At 45.1% G+C, this 13,412-nt stretch overlaps 1 pseudogene across 1 annotated transcript; it reads right to left on the minus strand.

Annotated features, from left to right (window-relative positions):
- Nucleotides 1–3,305: 3,305 nt before the first annotated feature.
- LOC148220267 (endogenous retrovirus group 3 member 1 Env polyprotein-like) lies at nt 3,306–12,227 on the minus strand (annotated as a pseudogene). Its single transcript, XR_015798966.1, has 2 exons — nt 11,934–12,227; nt 3,306–4,950 (listed from the first exon to the last, which is right to left on the minus strand). The product of XR_015798966.1 is annotated as an endogenous retrovirus group 3 member 1 Env polyprotein-like (transcript).
- Between the last annotated feature and the right edge of the window lie 1,185 nt (nt 12,228–13,412).

The following is a 13,412-nucleotide window of genomic DNA, read 5'->3' on the forward strand; positions in this document are numbered from 1 at the left end:
AGTCCTGTTCTTTCATTGCTAGCCACAAATAAACTTTATTTTAAAAAATTACAACTTACAGATCAGACAAATCCAGATGGCGAAAAGGCTTCTTGGACAAACTAGAGAGCTTGTTTCTGGGTAAATTGCTGTGGAAAACCAGAAAAATTGTATTAGTTAGGGATACTTCTTCTTAGACTCCCAATACAGTTTGTGTCTCTCAAAAAAAAATGAATACCCCAAACCATCTCTAAAAGGCTCTTATTCCTTTAACTTCAGCGGGAAAGGGATAGTGCTCAGTCTCTTTTTACAGTTTGATGGGTTTCAAGGATTTGAATCCAACCTCTGTCTAAGTACATTATTTAAAATAAAATTCAACAAGGGGTCAATATTTTCACTTAAAGCACTCATGTTCATTAAAGAAAAGCAGTAGATTTGTGTTCCACAAGTATTATGTAAAGTCCGGGTGTTAATTATATGCTTAATTTATTAATAAGTGAAATTATTGTATTCCTTTCTTTGATATTGCACCAAACTCCATACTCATATAACAACAGACGTTGATATCAGAGGCTTTTAGTTATTGTCTTCAAATTAAATGTGCAATATGCATCCAGAGGAAAGATCAAAAGCAAAAATTTAAAATGCCTGTATTTGACTTTTTTTATGTCAATTAAGCATTTGCAGTTTCCAGTGGTAATTAAGTGAAAATTCCTCTCTTGTTATGCAGAGCAAAGAAATGCTCATCTGAATCATAAATGCTCCCCTTCCCAAGGCTACAAAAATGCTTTCTCCAGATCAAAATAATGCTTGTTTTCTATAGCTTTATGAGTCCACAAATTAAAGATAGTGAGAGCAGTAAACTCTAAAACTGACAGTAGTGTAGTTCAAACCAGCATTATGAGCCAAAATACCACGAGTTTTATGTGATATTATAGATGTGCCATAGGGGCTCCATTTTTGAAGTTACATAGCATTTAAAACAGGGAGTAAATCTCTTCTCCCTGCCCTCTGACTAAAAAACACACCATTTTGTCCCCCTAGTTTCAGCCGTTGACCTCTGAGTACAAGATCATTTTTTAAGAAATTATGGGGATAAAAGTTACATCTTTTATAGGCATTTAGAATGGAATCACAGAATCACAGAATATGCTGAGTTGGAAGGAATCCCCAAGGATCATCAAAGTCCAAGTCTCTTCAGTCTCTTCTCTAGTCTGAACAGACCAAGTGACCTTGGCCACTTCTCATGCAGTTTCCCCTCAAGGCCCTTCACCATTTTCATTGCCCTCCTTTGGATGCTCTCTAATAGTTAAAAATCTTTCTTATATTGTGGTGACCAAAACTGCTCACAGTATTCAAGGTGAGGCCGCACCAGTGCAGATCAGAGCGGGACAATCCCCTCCCTTGGCCAGCAGTGCCCTGGCAGCCAGGAGGGCCAACCGTGTCCTGGGGAGCATCAGGCCCAGCATCACCAGCTGGCCAAGGGAGGGGATCAGCCTAGAGAAGAGACTAAGGGGAGATCTCATTGCAGTCTACAACTTCCTTATGAGAGGAAGAGGAGGAGCAGACACTGATCTCTTTTCTCTGGTGCCCAGTGACAGAACCCGGGGGAATGGCCTGAAGTTGTGCCAGGGGAGGGTTAGGTTGGATATTAGGAAAAGGTTCTTCCCTGAGAGGGTGGTTGGGCATTGGAACAGGCTCCCCAGGGAAGTGGTCGCAGCACCAAGCCCGACAGACTTCAAGAAGCATTTGGACAATACTATTGGGCACATGATGTGACTCTTGGGGATGGTCCTGTTCGGGGCCAGGACTTGGACTTTGATGATCCTTGGGGGTCCCTTCCAACTCAGCATATTCTGTGATTCTGTGAATAGCTTGCTAAATGTGACTGTTTAAAATTTGAGTCTGAAGTCAATAAGAATAACAGAATTAGATAACAATGGTTATTAATTACATTTAAGTTGTATCTATTGGAACATTTATTGTAGCCATTATGACACAGAGAGAGAGACTCACACTCTTGACTCCGATGATTCATGCAGGACAAGAAGCCTTTTATTTACATGTCTATTTATAGAATTCCAGCAATGACCATGGATTGAACAGTGAGGGTAATTCCTCCTGACTCCATAGGTCCCATCAACTGTCCATCAATCTTCTCTTCCTCCAAAGAGGAATGCAAAACAATCATTGTTTAGAAGAAAGAGTGTGAGAAAGTGTAAAAGAATCTGTCAACTATCAGAAGGCTGAAACAGAAGGCAACAATTTATCTTTCTATTTTTTATATTTTATTCAAGTCCTGTCATCATACATAACTCTAGAACAATATTTGGGCTATGGAAGTTTGGATGACAAAAGAAAATAACGACAAAGAAAAGGCTAAAGAAAACGTGTGTTAATAAGTTTGTTATAATTCTACATTCTTATATGATTCATAAAATAAATGTTATATTCTTATAATAAAGCTTCTTAACTACATTAAAAGGCTTCTCATGTAAGAAAAAGAAAACTATAGTACTATCACTAGCAAAATTAAAGCTCATACAGTTATATCAGTTCTCAGAAAAGTGACTGGAGTTTGTCTTCTTTATGAAATAAGGACAAAATGATGTTTTAAAATAAAATGTAAGACTTTTCAAGGTCCTGTGCTCAGAAATCACTCTGGAAAAGCAAAATTATTTTAGCTTTTAATAGTTTTCACTATCACAATCACAACTGGCTTGGACAGGAACACTGCTGGGTTAATAACTGGCTGGATGGCTGGGCCCAGAAAGTGGTGGTGAACGATGCTGCATCTAGCTGGCAACCAGTCACCAGTGGTGTCCCTCAGGGGTCTGTGCTGGGGCCAGTTCTGTTCATTCTTTTTATTGATGACATGGATGAGGGTATTGAGTCTTTCATTAGTAAATTTGCAGATGACACTAAGCTGGGAGCGTGTGTCAATCTGTTGGAAGGTAGGAGGGCTCTGCAGACAGACTTGGAATGGTTGGATGGATGGGCAGAGTCCAATTGGATGAAGTTTAATAAGTCCAAGTGCTGAGTCCTGCATTTTGGCCACAATAACCCCCTGAAATTATATAGGCTGGGGACAGTGTGGCTGGACAGTGCCCAGGCAGAAAGGGACCTGGGGGTACTGGTTGACAGCCGACTGAACATGAGCCAGCAGTGTGCCCTGGTGTGTCACTGGTGGGGGTTTCAGGGTCCCTTTGGGATCCCTGAGACTGCTTCTGCAGCGCTCAGTGATGGAGCAAATTCCTGAGCCTTGCCCAGATAGAATTTTGGCTCGCGGTGAGCTCTCAGACCAGCAGGGAAAAGATACCAGCATATGCAGAGAGGCACAAATCCATAGTTTATTCTATGAAGGCATCCTATCTAGCATATACCAACGGCTATTGTTTTACAGGGGTTTTTATATCTTTTGAGGGTATTACAATTTGCACCAGTTACCAAGGGAATTCTACTTTCTAACCAATCCCTGAGGGATTTTTCGTTCAAAGCTGGCCTATGGATACTAGAAGAAAATGACCCACTAATACTGAAGATAGATAAGAGGGTCTTCCAAGGGGGGGAAGCTAAATTCCTTTTGTATTCATCATTTCACAAGCCATTTCTTATCTCTAAGCTATGATTTTCCAAGGAGCTTGTTCTGAGGATGCAGGGAAACTTTCTTCTGTGTTTTCTGCTCCCTCCACAACTCCTCTCTCTGTATTTACTAAAAAGGCGCTTCCAGCAACTTTCTTGAAGCATTGAACAAAGCATGCAAACATAGCTAACACAATGACAACTATGATTAAAATCCATAAAAGTCCCTTGACCAGACATGCGGCCCACCCCGTCAGTCCCCATTGTCCAAAAAGGTTGTTGAGCCACTCTGGGGTGGCTTGTACTTTTAAATCCGTCACGAGGTCCTTCAGCTTCTGGATGTTTGCTTGGATGGATGTTGAACCTGAGGAGAGGTTGAAGCAGCACCTCCCCTGAAAGTCTTCACATCCATGTCCGTGGGCGAGCAGCAGGAAGTCGATTGCAGCTCGGTTTTGCAGGGATGCGTGTCTCGTGGTTTCTTCATCCTTTAAAAGAACACTCAAAGCAGCAGATGTGACATTGGCTTGCTTACTGAGCCAACACCCTAAGTGAGTAATTTCACCAAGGGCTTTTGCTGCAGCCACCCATGGAAAGAACAGGGAGACAGCAGCTCTTGTGGGTTTGTTCCAATTCTACAATTTAGGGTCACGGCTTTCATCAAATTCAGTGTAAGATCTTTTTTCGCGTTTTGATTCACTCTCCTTTTTCCAATTATGTAATAAGGTAATGTTGGGGGTGAGGGTAGAAAGCTTGCCAAGGCTACAGGGTCCCCCTTGAAGGCGAGAGGGGATTCCAGCCCAAACCCGATCACCACAGATAAGAAACATTCCATGGGGTAACGTTTTGGGGTGGATGGAGGATTCAGAGAGAACATGAGTGGTGTAATCTCACCAGTCTGGATAATTGTAGGCTTTGTTGATGGGTGATATGTCTTTTCTGTATGTGTTTCGAATTTGACTCAATCCAGGCCAATTTTGCTTTGGACTTGTGTAGTAAAATTTGACACAGTATGTTGCTTTGGAGGACCCCAGCAAACCTAATTCTTGGGGTTCCTTGGGGGCATTTTGGCAGTATTTTTGTCCAATGGTCCCAAGTGTCAACTGGATTTGGTCTCTTACCGGTGGTGCAGAGGAGCTCTGAGTTCTGGATGGGCCAGTCATCTGCTACAAAGGGAATTCCTACCAAACATGTGGAAAGTGGGTTATCAAGGTTGCCCACAGACAGGCACATGTTATCTTGTTTTAATGTCTTTGCTAAAGTCACACAGACATTATGTTTGGGTTGTGGACTGATCCAGCTGAAGGCATGCGGCATGGTGAAGAGGATCCAGACAGCAGTGAGGACAGCATCAACGGAGAAAATTTTCATCTTTGGACAAGGATGGGCCTTCTGATAGGGAATATAAGTAAAGTCAGTTATTTTTTATGATGGAGGGAGAGAGAGGGTTAGGGTTTTCTCCTTCATCTCCTTCCTTTATCCCTTCCCCCCTTGCTTTTTTTTTTTTTTTCTTTTTTTTTTTTTTTTTTCTCTTGGGATAAGGAAGTGAATACAGGATTAGGGGTTACAGTAAAATCATTGGGGGGAACTAATACTAGGGTGTTTCAGTAGAGGTAGTAACATCTAACTAAAAGTCACTTTGTGGCCAGACTATGTCTAGCTTATGATTTGCCTGAAGCAGCAGATTGCTGCCTAGTTGTTTGTCTCGTCTGCTGTCTTGCAACAGGATGATCTTTTCTTTGATGTGCAGGTGTTCACCGGCTTCTTCTCCAAGCAGCCCTGGTTTGGTTTTAAGGAGGTCTTTTATTTGACTCTGGGGAGCTTTTGTTGTTGTCTGTTGGAGTAGGTTTTGCCGTGCCTAGGAATGGTTTTATGTTTTTTCCTGGGAACCATCTTGGTCCAGAGGGCAGGGAGATGCAAGCATACCCCCTTCCCCAGGTAATTAATTGGAAAGGTCCAGAAACCTGATGTGTTTCAGGGTCTTTCACCAGCACTGGTGGTTTCTCAGTGAGCTTTGCTTGGGTTGAGTTTGCAAAGTGTCGGAGTCTTGGGGGGTCAGGTTCTGACTCGGTTCCATTTAGGAAATTGATGACGTAGAGTGATTTGCAGAGTCTTTCCACTGGAGATAAAATTTCTGTGTCTCTTCGCTGTTGGTGAAGGACTCTTTTGATGTTCTGATGAGTTCTCTCTACGATGGACTGTCCTGTGGAATTTTCAGGAATGGTCGGAATCTGTTCAATTCCCCATTCATCGAGGAACTCTTGATATTTGTGAGAGATGTAGGCAGGTCATTGTCAGTTTTGATCTTTTTAGGAACTCCCAGAGTGGCAAATGCTAGGAGAAAATGCTTGATAACGTGAGTGGCTGTTTCTCCTGCATGAGCTGATGCAAACACTGCTCCAGAAAATGTGTCAACTGACACGTGCACATACTTAGACTTTCCAAAAGGTGGGAAATGGGTGACATCAAACTGCCACAGCTGGCAGCTGTTCAGGCCTCTGGGATTGACTCCCGTACTCATACAGGGTACTTGGTAGTTTTGACAGATTGGGCACGTTGCCACAATGACTTTTGCTTGGCTTTTCGCAATTTTAAAATTCTCATGAGGGCAGGTACATTTTTGTGGAAAAATGAATGTGACAGCTTTGCTTGAGCAAAAATGTTGGGGATGTTTGCAGTCTCGACTGGCATGGCCAGTGCATCCGCTTTCCTGTTTCCCTCTGTAATAAAACCTGGGAGGTCAGTGTGTGACCTAACATGCATGATGTGGTAGGGTAATTTTCTGTGGGAAATGAGGGTTATTAATGAAGAAATCAATTGGAATAATTTTGGATTGGAAATGTCTTTGAGGAAAGCATGTTCTGCTCTCATAGCTATACCAGCTACGTAAACAGAATCTGTGACTAAGTTAAAGGCTTTGGCTTTGAATTTCTCAAAGGCTCTGATAACGGCTGCCAATTCTGCAATTTGTGGAGATCCCTCCCCAATTTGGACATGAGATTCCCATTCGTCAGTTTTGGGGTTTGTCTAAGTCATGACAGACTTGTGAGAGGAACCTGAGCCATCTGTAAAAACTGTTAGAGCTTTGAGAAGTGCTCTACTTTGAACGAGTTTTGGGACCAGATTGAAGGTTGCGTTTCAATTAAAAACTTTGTGTTTTGGTATGTGAATAGAAATTTGGCCTGTGTAGCTATCTAGAGCAAATTGAAGGTTTTCATTGGTTTGGAGCAGATTTTCCAAATCTCCCATGGTCAGGGGCAGGTAAATGCATGTGAACTCACACCCTGAAAGAGAGCGGAGGAGGGTTCTGGCCTTGTTTATCAAATGTGCCATGATTTCTTGAAACGTGGTAATTGTCTTTGTGGGCTGATTACTTGTGAAAACCCATTCAAGGATCAACAAGGGGTCTGTGAGTTGAGGGTCCCATTGAAAAATCAGTCCATAGAAGCGAGGGGCCTTTCCTAAAATGACAAACTGGAAAGGCAGATTTGACTCAAATCTGTGTGCTTGACGTGAAGACAGGGCTTCCTGAACTTTGATGATGGATTGTCGGGCTTCCGGGGTGAGTGTGCGTAGGGAATCCAGGTCCTCGTTGCCAAGGAGGAGGTTGAACAGATGGGCGAGGTCTTCTGTTGTGAGTCCCAGTAGGGGGCGGATCCAGTTGATGGATCCACATAGGCTGTGTAGGTCTCTTAAAGTCCTTGGGTCGTCTCGGATGGAAAGCTGCTCGAGTATGATGGTCCTCTCTCAGATTAAAAGTCCTAGGTATTTCCAGGGGCTGGTGTATTGTACTTTGTCTTCACGGATTTCAAATCCTGCTTTTTCTATGGTTTGAATGGTTGTTTTGACAGCTTTTTCTAAGTAGGTCTTTTCTGATGCACAAACTAGGATGTCGTCCATGTAGTGATGAATGATTGCTTCTGGGAATTGTTCTCGAACAGGAGAAAGGATGTGTGCCACGTGCCATTGGCATATCATTGGGGAGTTTTTGAGTGCTTGGGGAAGGAAGATCCAGTGGTATCTTTTGAGAGGAGCTTCTCTGTTGAAAGAGGGGACGGAGAAGGCGAACTGTGGTGCGTCTTGGGGATACAATGGGATGCTGAAAAAATAATCTTTGATGTCAATGACAAGTGTCCAGTCTCTAGGCAGCATCAATGGGGAGGGCAGTCCAAGCTGGAGAGGGCCCATGTCTTCAATGATGTCATTGATTTTGCGAAGGTCTTTGAGAAGCCTCCACCTGTCTGTTCCAGGTTTTTTCAGGATAAAATCTGGTGAATTCCATGTGCTGTTGGACTCCACAATGCTGCCTTTTGCCAGGTGTTCTTCAACGAGGGCTTGCAATGCGCGCAGTTTGACCTTTGATAGGGAGCACTGTGCCTGCCATAGGGGTTCATCACTCTTCCAGGGGAGACGAGGAGTCGGTGGGACAGTGCGCGCTTGCCATAGGGGTTCATCACTCTTCCAGGGGAGACGAGGAGTCGGTGGGACAGTGCGCGCTTCAATGGCCCCCATCAAAAATCCCAACTTTGAATTCGGAGAGAAGCCCTCCATTGGGTCAGGGCATCTCTGCCCCATAGGGTGATTGGGGCTCTTACCACGAATGGTAAAATTGTTGCCAGTTTTCCTTCAGGCCCTTTGATGACGATGTTGCGTCTGCTTCTCATGGAAACGGCAACTCCCCCAATTCCAGCCAGCATGCCTGCTACAGGTTGAAGTTCCCAATGTGGTGGCCATTCCGAGCGGGCAATGACGGTGACGTCATCACCAGTGTCTATCATTCCTGGTTTCTGAATTTTTTCCCCGTAGCAGAAAAGGCTGCACTCGAGGATGGGTTTGTTTGGACCCATAATTTGTGTACACATTATTGTAGGGTTGAGAGGGATCCGTTCCATGTGATTTTTTGGAAGCAGGAAGGCTTGTGCTATAGGTGTTTTCTGTGGAAGAAAAAAGGGAGTGTCCATGCAACACAATTGGACAAAGATTTCTTTTCCAGGTGCTACAGTTTGAATTTCAGGTAAAAGAGAAATTTGTGGTGGAGCATGGAAACTGTCACTTAGGATTAAAATGTCCCAAGGACCATCTTGTGGTCCATACTTTGCTGTAGGGATATGATAAAATTTTTGATCTGTAATATTTAAAGACAGAACAGTCACCAGCTGACGCCTGGTTCCCATCGAAATCTCGCCAAATATTGGGTCTGCCTGATGTGGTTTGGAATTTTCGAGGACGATGGGGTTTGATGTTCCTCTCTTGTCATCATTGGGGCTGGGTGGAAGGCAGCTTTTGGTTTGTTGTCTGCGCCCGGAGCTGAAACCGGGCTGTGTTGGAAGTTTTTTGGCTGATATTGTTGTTTTTGGTGCCTTTGGGGTTTGTGGTAGTTGTTGTGGGGGTTTTGGGTGGGTGGTTTCTTTGGGCAGTCTCTGATAAAATGTCCAAGTTCCCCACAGTAAAAACAACGAGCATTGTCTTTGGAGACCATCGCTGCAAAGGCTCCAGAGACTCCATCAGCAATGCCCTTGGCAACTGCTTTGGCCACTGTGTTTTCTGTGGACATGTGGCGTGTGCAGCTTTCCACCATCTGTTCAATGGTGGGGTCAGTGTCTATAGGTAAAGCTCTTAAAATGGTTTTGCATTGTTCATTTGCATTGCTTAAAGCAAGTTTTCTTACAAGTTCCTTTTGCGCTTCTGTGCTCTCTATTTGTTTTTCAAGAGCATCCTTGAGCCTGTCTACAAATTTTATAAAAGTCTCGTCTATTCCCTGCTTGATATTGGAAAAATGCAAGCTAGGAATAGAGTCCTCAGGAGTAAGGAGGAATGAAGTTTTTGCTGCATTGGCAATGTCCTGCGGTGTTTCTTCAAGAATAGAGTTTGCTTGTTCTGAGGGTTTAGAAAATTGGTTTTCACCAGCGAGTTGTTCAACAGTGAAATTCTGTCGACTGGGATCTTTTGAATATTTATCAGATAGTATTTTTAATTGTTTTTTCCAATGCCTTTCCCATAACATAAATTCGGCCGGCGACAGAAGGCAAGTAGCTAGATTTTTGAGGTCATGGGGAACCATGAAAAAAGCAGCAAAAAAGGCTTCTAAAAAAATTCTAAAAATGTGTGCTGATCTGACGTGTTATTTTGCAATTTTTGCCAATTCTGTCACTTTTTTCATGTCAGTTGATTGCCATTATAATCTGTTTGAGGATCCTCCTCTGCAGCCTCGTTTATAAATCACAGGAAAGGCAGAGATTCCTGGGGCTAATTGCCAATTTCCATTTTGGGTTGCCTCCAATTTTGCTGTGGCCCAAATATCTGGTTCTTCTGAATCAGAGGCAGTGGAATCAGTGCTGCTGTATTCAGAGGAAGAGTGGCGTGTTCTTCGGGCACGACGCTTTTTAGAATGCGAGGGGGAAAGTTGGAGGAGGGGGGCTTGCGGGGGGAAAGGGTCTGAACTTGTAGAAGGATGTGTGTGGCTGCATTGCATGGCTTGGCCACAAGGTGACGCAGTTGCAGTTGTGCCAGGCGCGCACCTTTGCTGAGGTGGGGGGTCTGCACAAGAGGTGCAGTTGAAATCGGATACGTGCTGGGGGATGGGTGTGTGTGGGGCTGCCGAGCAGGGGGAGTCGTTAGGAAGGCACAGGACGGGCTTCGGGGGATGGGAGTGCAGTGGGACCGCGCAATCGGGGGGAAGAGGGGTTTTGGGGAGAGCAGAGATGTTTGTTGGGAGCATGACCGGATCCGTGGACGGAACTGGGACAGGAGAAAGAGCAGAGGGACCTTCGGGGACCGAGGAAGCATGAAGGGACGGTGGTAAAACATTTCCGGGGGCAGAAATGGGGACAGGGGAGACCTCGGGCGCTGGGGACTGGAGGAGGCATCCTGAGCCAGCATTAGGGGACGAACTGTGGTGGGAAAACGCAGGGTTGTGTAGCGAGATGTTGAGATTTGTTTGTGTAACTTGTGGAGTATCAGACTTAAGGGAAACAGACTGTGCATGGCATGGGGGATGGGATAGAGAGGGGTGAAGGGCGGTTGCCAAGGGAACAGGGTCTGGGGCGGGGAAAATCGAGGTGGGAGTGGCGTTTGGAGCTGTGTGAGCTGAGTGGGGCTGGGCTACAGAGGTGGGCGGGTGAGTGACAGCTTGGGGGTGTGGAAAACGCTGTGTGAAGGGCGGAGTTTGCAAACTGTGTAGTAAAGGAAGTTTCTATAGTTACTTTATCAGTCGTAGGGGGGAAGGGTGGTGCTGAGGGGAAAAAGACAACAGGGGGCCCCAGCGGAGATGGGATGCTGAAGGGAGGAGGGGACGGAGGGGGCAGATGAGACGCGGGCGGACAATTTTGGAGCACAGAAGGGGGAGGGGGAGGATTTTCAAGGATAGGGGAATTCGCGCTTGTGTGGACAAAGGAATGTGTCGTTTGTGAGGGTGCCGGTGTGTGGGGGACGGGCAGAGGGTCCATGGCTGGGTTCCCGGGAGCTGTGGGGGACGCGTTCTGGGGGGGCAGAGAGGCAGCTGTGGGGAGGTGAGTTTGTGTGGGATGGGGGGTGCCTGTGCTGGGTTGCAGCTGTGTTATGGGGTTGGGAACGGGGGGGTCTGGGGTTTGAGGAGGGTGGGGAGTGTTAGGGACTGGATGTGGGGTTTGGGAAGGCGTGTATTGGTTTAGGGGTGGAGGGGGAGCGGGGAGAAAAGTTGGAGAGGTAGCTGTGTGTGTATGACCTTGTGTGTGGATAGGAATGTCAGTTTCTATGGAGACAGAACTTTTAGGGATAAGGAATGAGGAGGGGGGCAGGAGTCTGGGTTGTGGCTGGGGGCACCTCTGTAAGGGAAGGGGGGGTGAAACGGGGGACGCAGGAGCCGAAGAAGTGGAAACAGGGGATTTTGGAGGATCGGGAGGGTGTGGGGGGGGGATTTGGGTATTGTCGGAGAGGATACGGGGAGGAAGAAAGTGGGGAGAGGGTAGGGACAGTATTTTTTTTGAGTTTTCCTCTTGCTCTTATGATATGTTGAAAAAGAGGAATGAAAGAGGTCACAGAAAAATCAGCATTTGCTTGGCATTCATAGATTTTCGTCCCAACAGTGTCCCAGAAAGAATCCAAAAGGATAGTTTGGTTATTAAAGTTAGAAAAGTGAGTGGAAATCCATTTTGTAAATCTTTTCAGGACAGCTTTAGAACAAGAGCGTTTTGAGAAAGAAAAATTGTCAGCGGATAAAGTTTCTTTTATTATATTATAAAGATCTCTTTCGCTATGGGAGACGGTAACTTTAGAAAAGAGGTGTCCCATAGCGACCCCAAGCATAACGAGCAGAAAAAGACAAAACAAAACAAACAAACAAAAAAAAACAAAACCCAAAACAAGACCCTAGGGGAAGAAAAGCTGCTTATACTCACAAAGCTTATCTTTGACGGGTCATTAAAGCTGCTCCTTAGGTGCTGGTCAACTCCACTCCTGAGCGGGGAGATGCCTAAGGGTTGTTGAAGTCAATTCGGTGGTTAAGTCTTTTAAAACAGAGACTTAACTGTCGAATTTTTTGTGACACTCGAAGACGGAGACAATCAATTTTTGATGCCATTCGCAAAGAGTGGGCAGAGTCCACTTTCATTCGAGGCGCCACTTGTCACTGGTGGGGATTTCAGGGTCCCTTTGGGATCCCTGAGACTGCTTCTGCAGCCCTCAGTGACGGAGCAAAGTCCCGAGCCTTGGCCAGATGGAATTTTGGCTCGCGGTGAGCTCTCAGAGCAGCGGGGAAAAGAAACCAGCATATGCAGAGAGGCACAACTCCATAATTTATTCTATGAAGGCATCCTATCTAGCATATACCAACGGCTATTGTTTTACAGGGGGTTTTTGTATCTTTTGAGGGTTATACAATTTGCACCAATTACAAAGGGAATTCTACTTTCTAACCAATTCCTGAGGGATTTTACATTCAAAGTGAGAGGAATGTTGAATTTGTCTTTACAAATGAGCTGTGGATCTGCTTGTAGATAAGGCTAGCACTGAGAGATAAAAGAAACAATGGGATGGATTCCACTGATTGATGAATGGAAAAAGATATTTGCCTTTACAAACAAACTGTAGGGCTGCTGATAAATGAAATTGGATATCGAAAGATGAAAGAAGCAACGGGGGTAAAACTATGAATTCTATAAGAATTAAAATTGAAAGGGAGGGTTATATATTAGAGGGGAATTTCAGGTATCAGGCGTCCCGGGAAGTCTGTGCCTCTCAAGTACCTCAGCCAATGGGGAAAGAGAGAGGGAAATGCGGCCGGGAAAACAGGATAAAAAGGAGGCTGCATCCTCCAAAAATTTGAGAGATCCCAGGGGAATGTCCCATGGCCTCTCCCTTTATTCGAATAAAGCAAAAAGGACTCCTCCGTCTCCTTTTTGGACATAAACCTCTGGTGTTTGTGGATTAATTTTCCTGACAAAAGCTGGCCTAAGAATACTAAAAGAAAATGAACCACTAATATTGAAGATAGATAAGAGGGTCTTCCAAGGGGGGGGAAGCTAAATTCCTTTTGTATTCGTCATTTCACAAGCCATTTCTTATCTCTAAGCTATGGTTTTCCAATGAGCTTGTTCTGAGGATGCAGGGAAACTTTCTTCTGGGTTTTCTGCTCCCTCCACACTGGTGGCCAAGAAGGCAAATGACCCCTGGCCTGTATCAGGAACAGTATGGCCAGCAGGAGCAGGGAGGTCATTCTTCCCCTGTACTCAGCACTAGTGAGGCCACACCTTGAGTACTGTGTCCAGTTCTGGGCCTCTCAGTTTAGGAAGGACGTTGAGACCCTTGAGCGCATCCAGAGGAGGGCAACAAGGCTGGTGAGGGGCTTGGAACACAAGCCCTATGAGGAATGACTGAGG

This window comes from Sturnus vulgaris, chromosome W, assembly GCF_052056855.1.
Source record: "Sturnus vulgaris isolate bStuVul1 chromosome W, bStuVul1.hap1, whole genome shotgun sequence".
NCBI lineage: Eukaryota > Metazoa > Chordata > Aves > Passeriformes > Sturnidae > Sturnus > Sturnus vulgaris.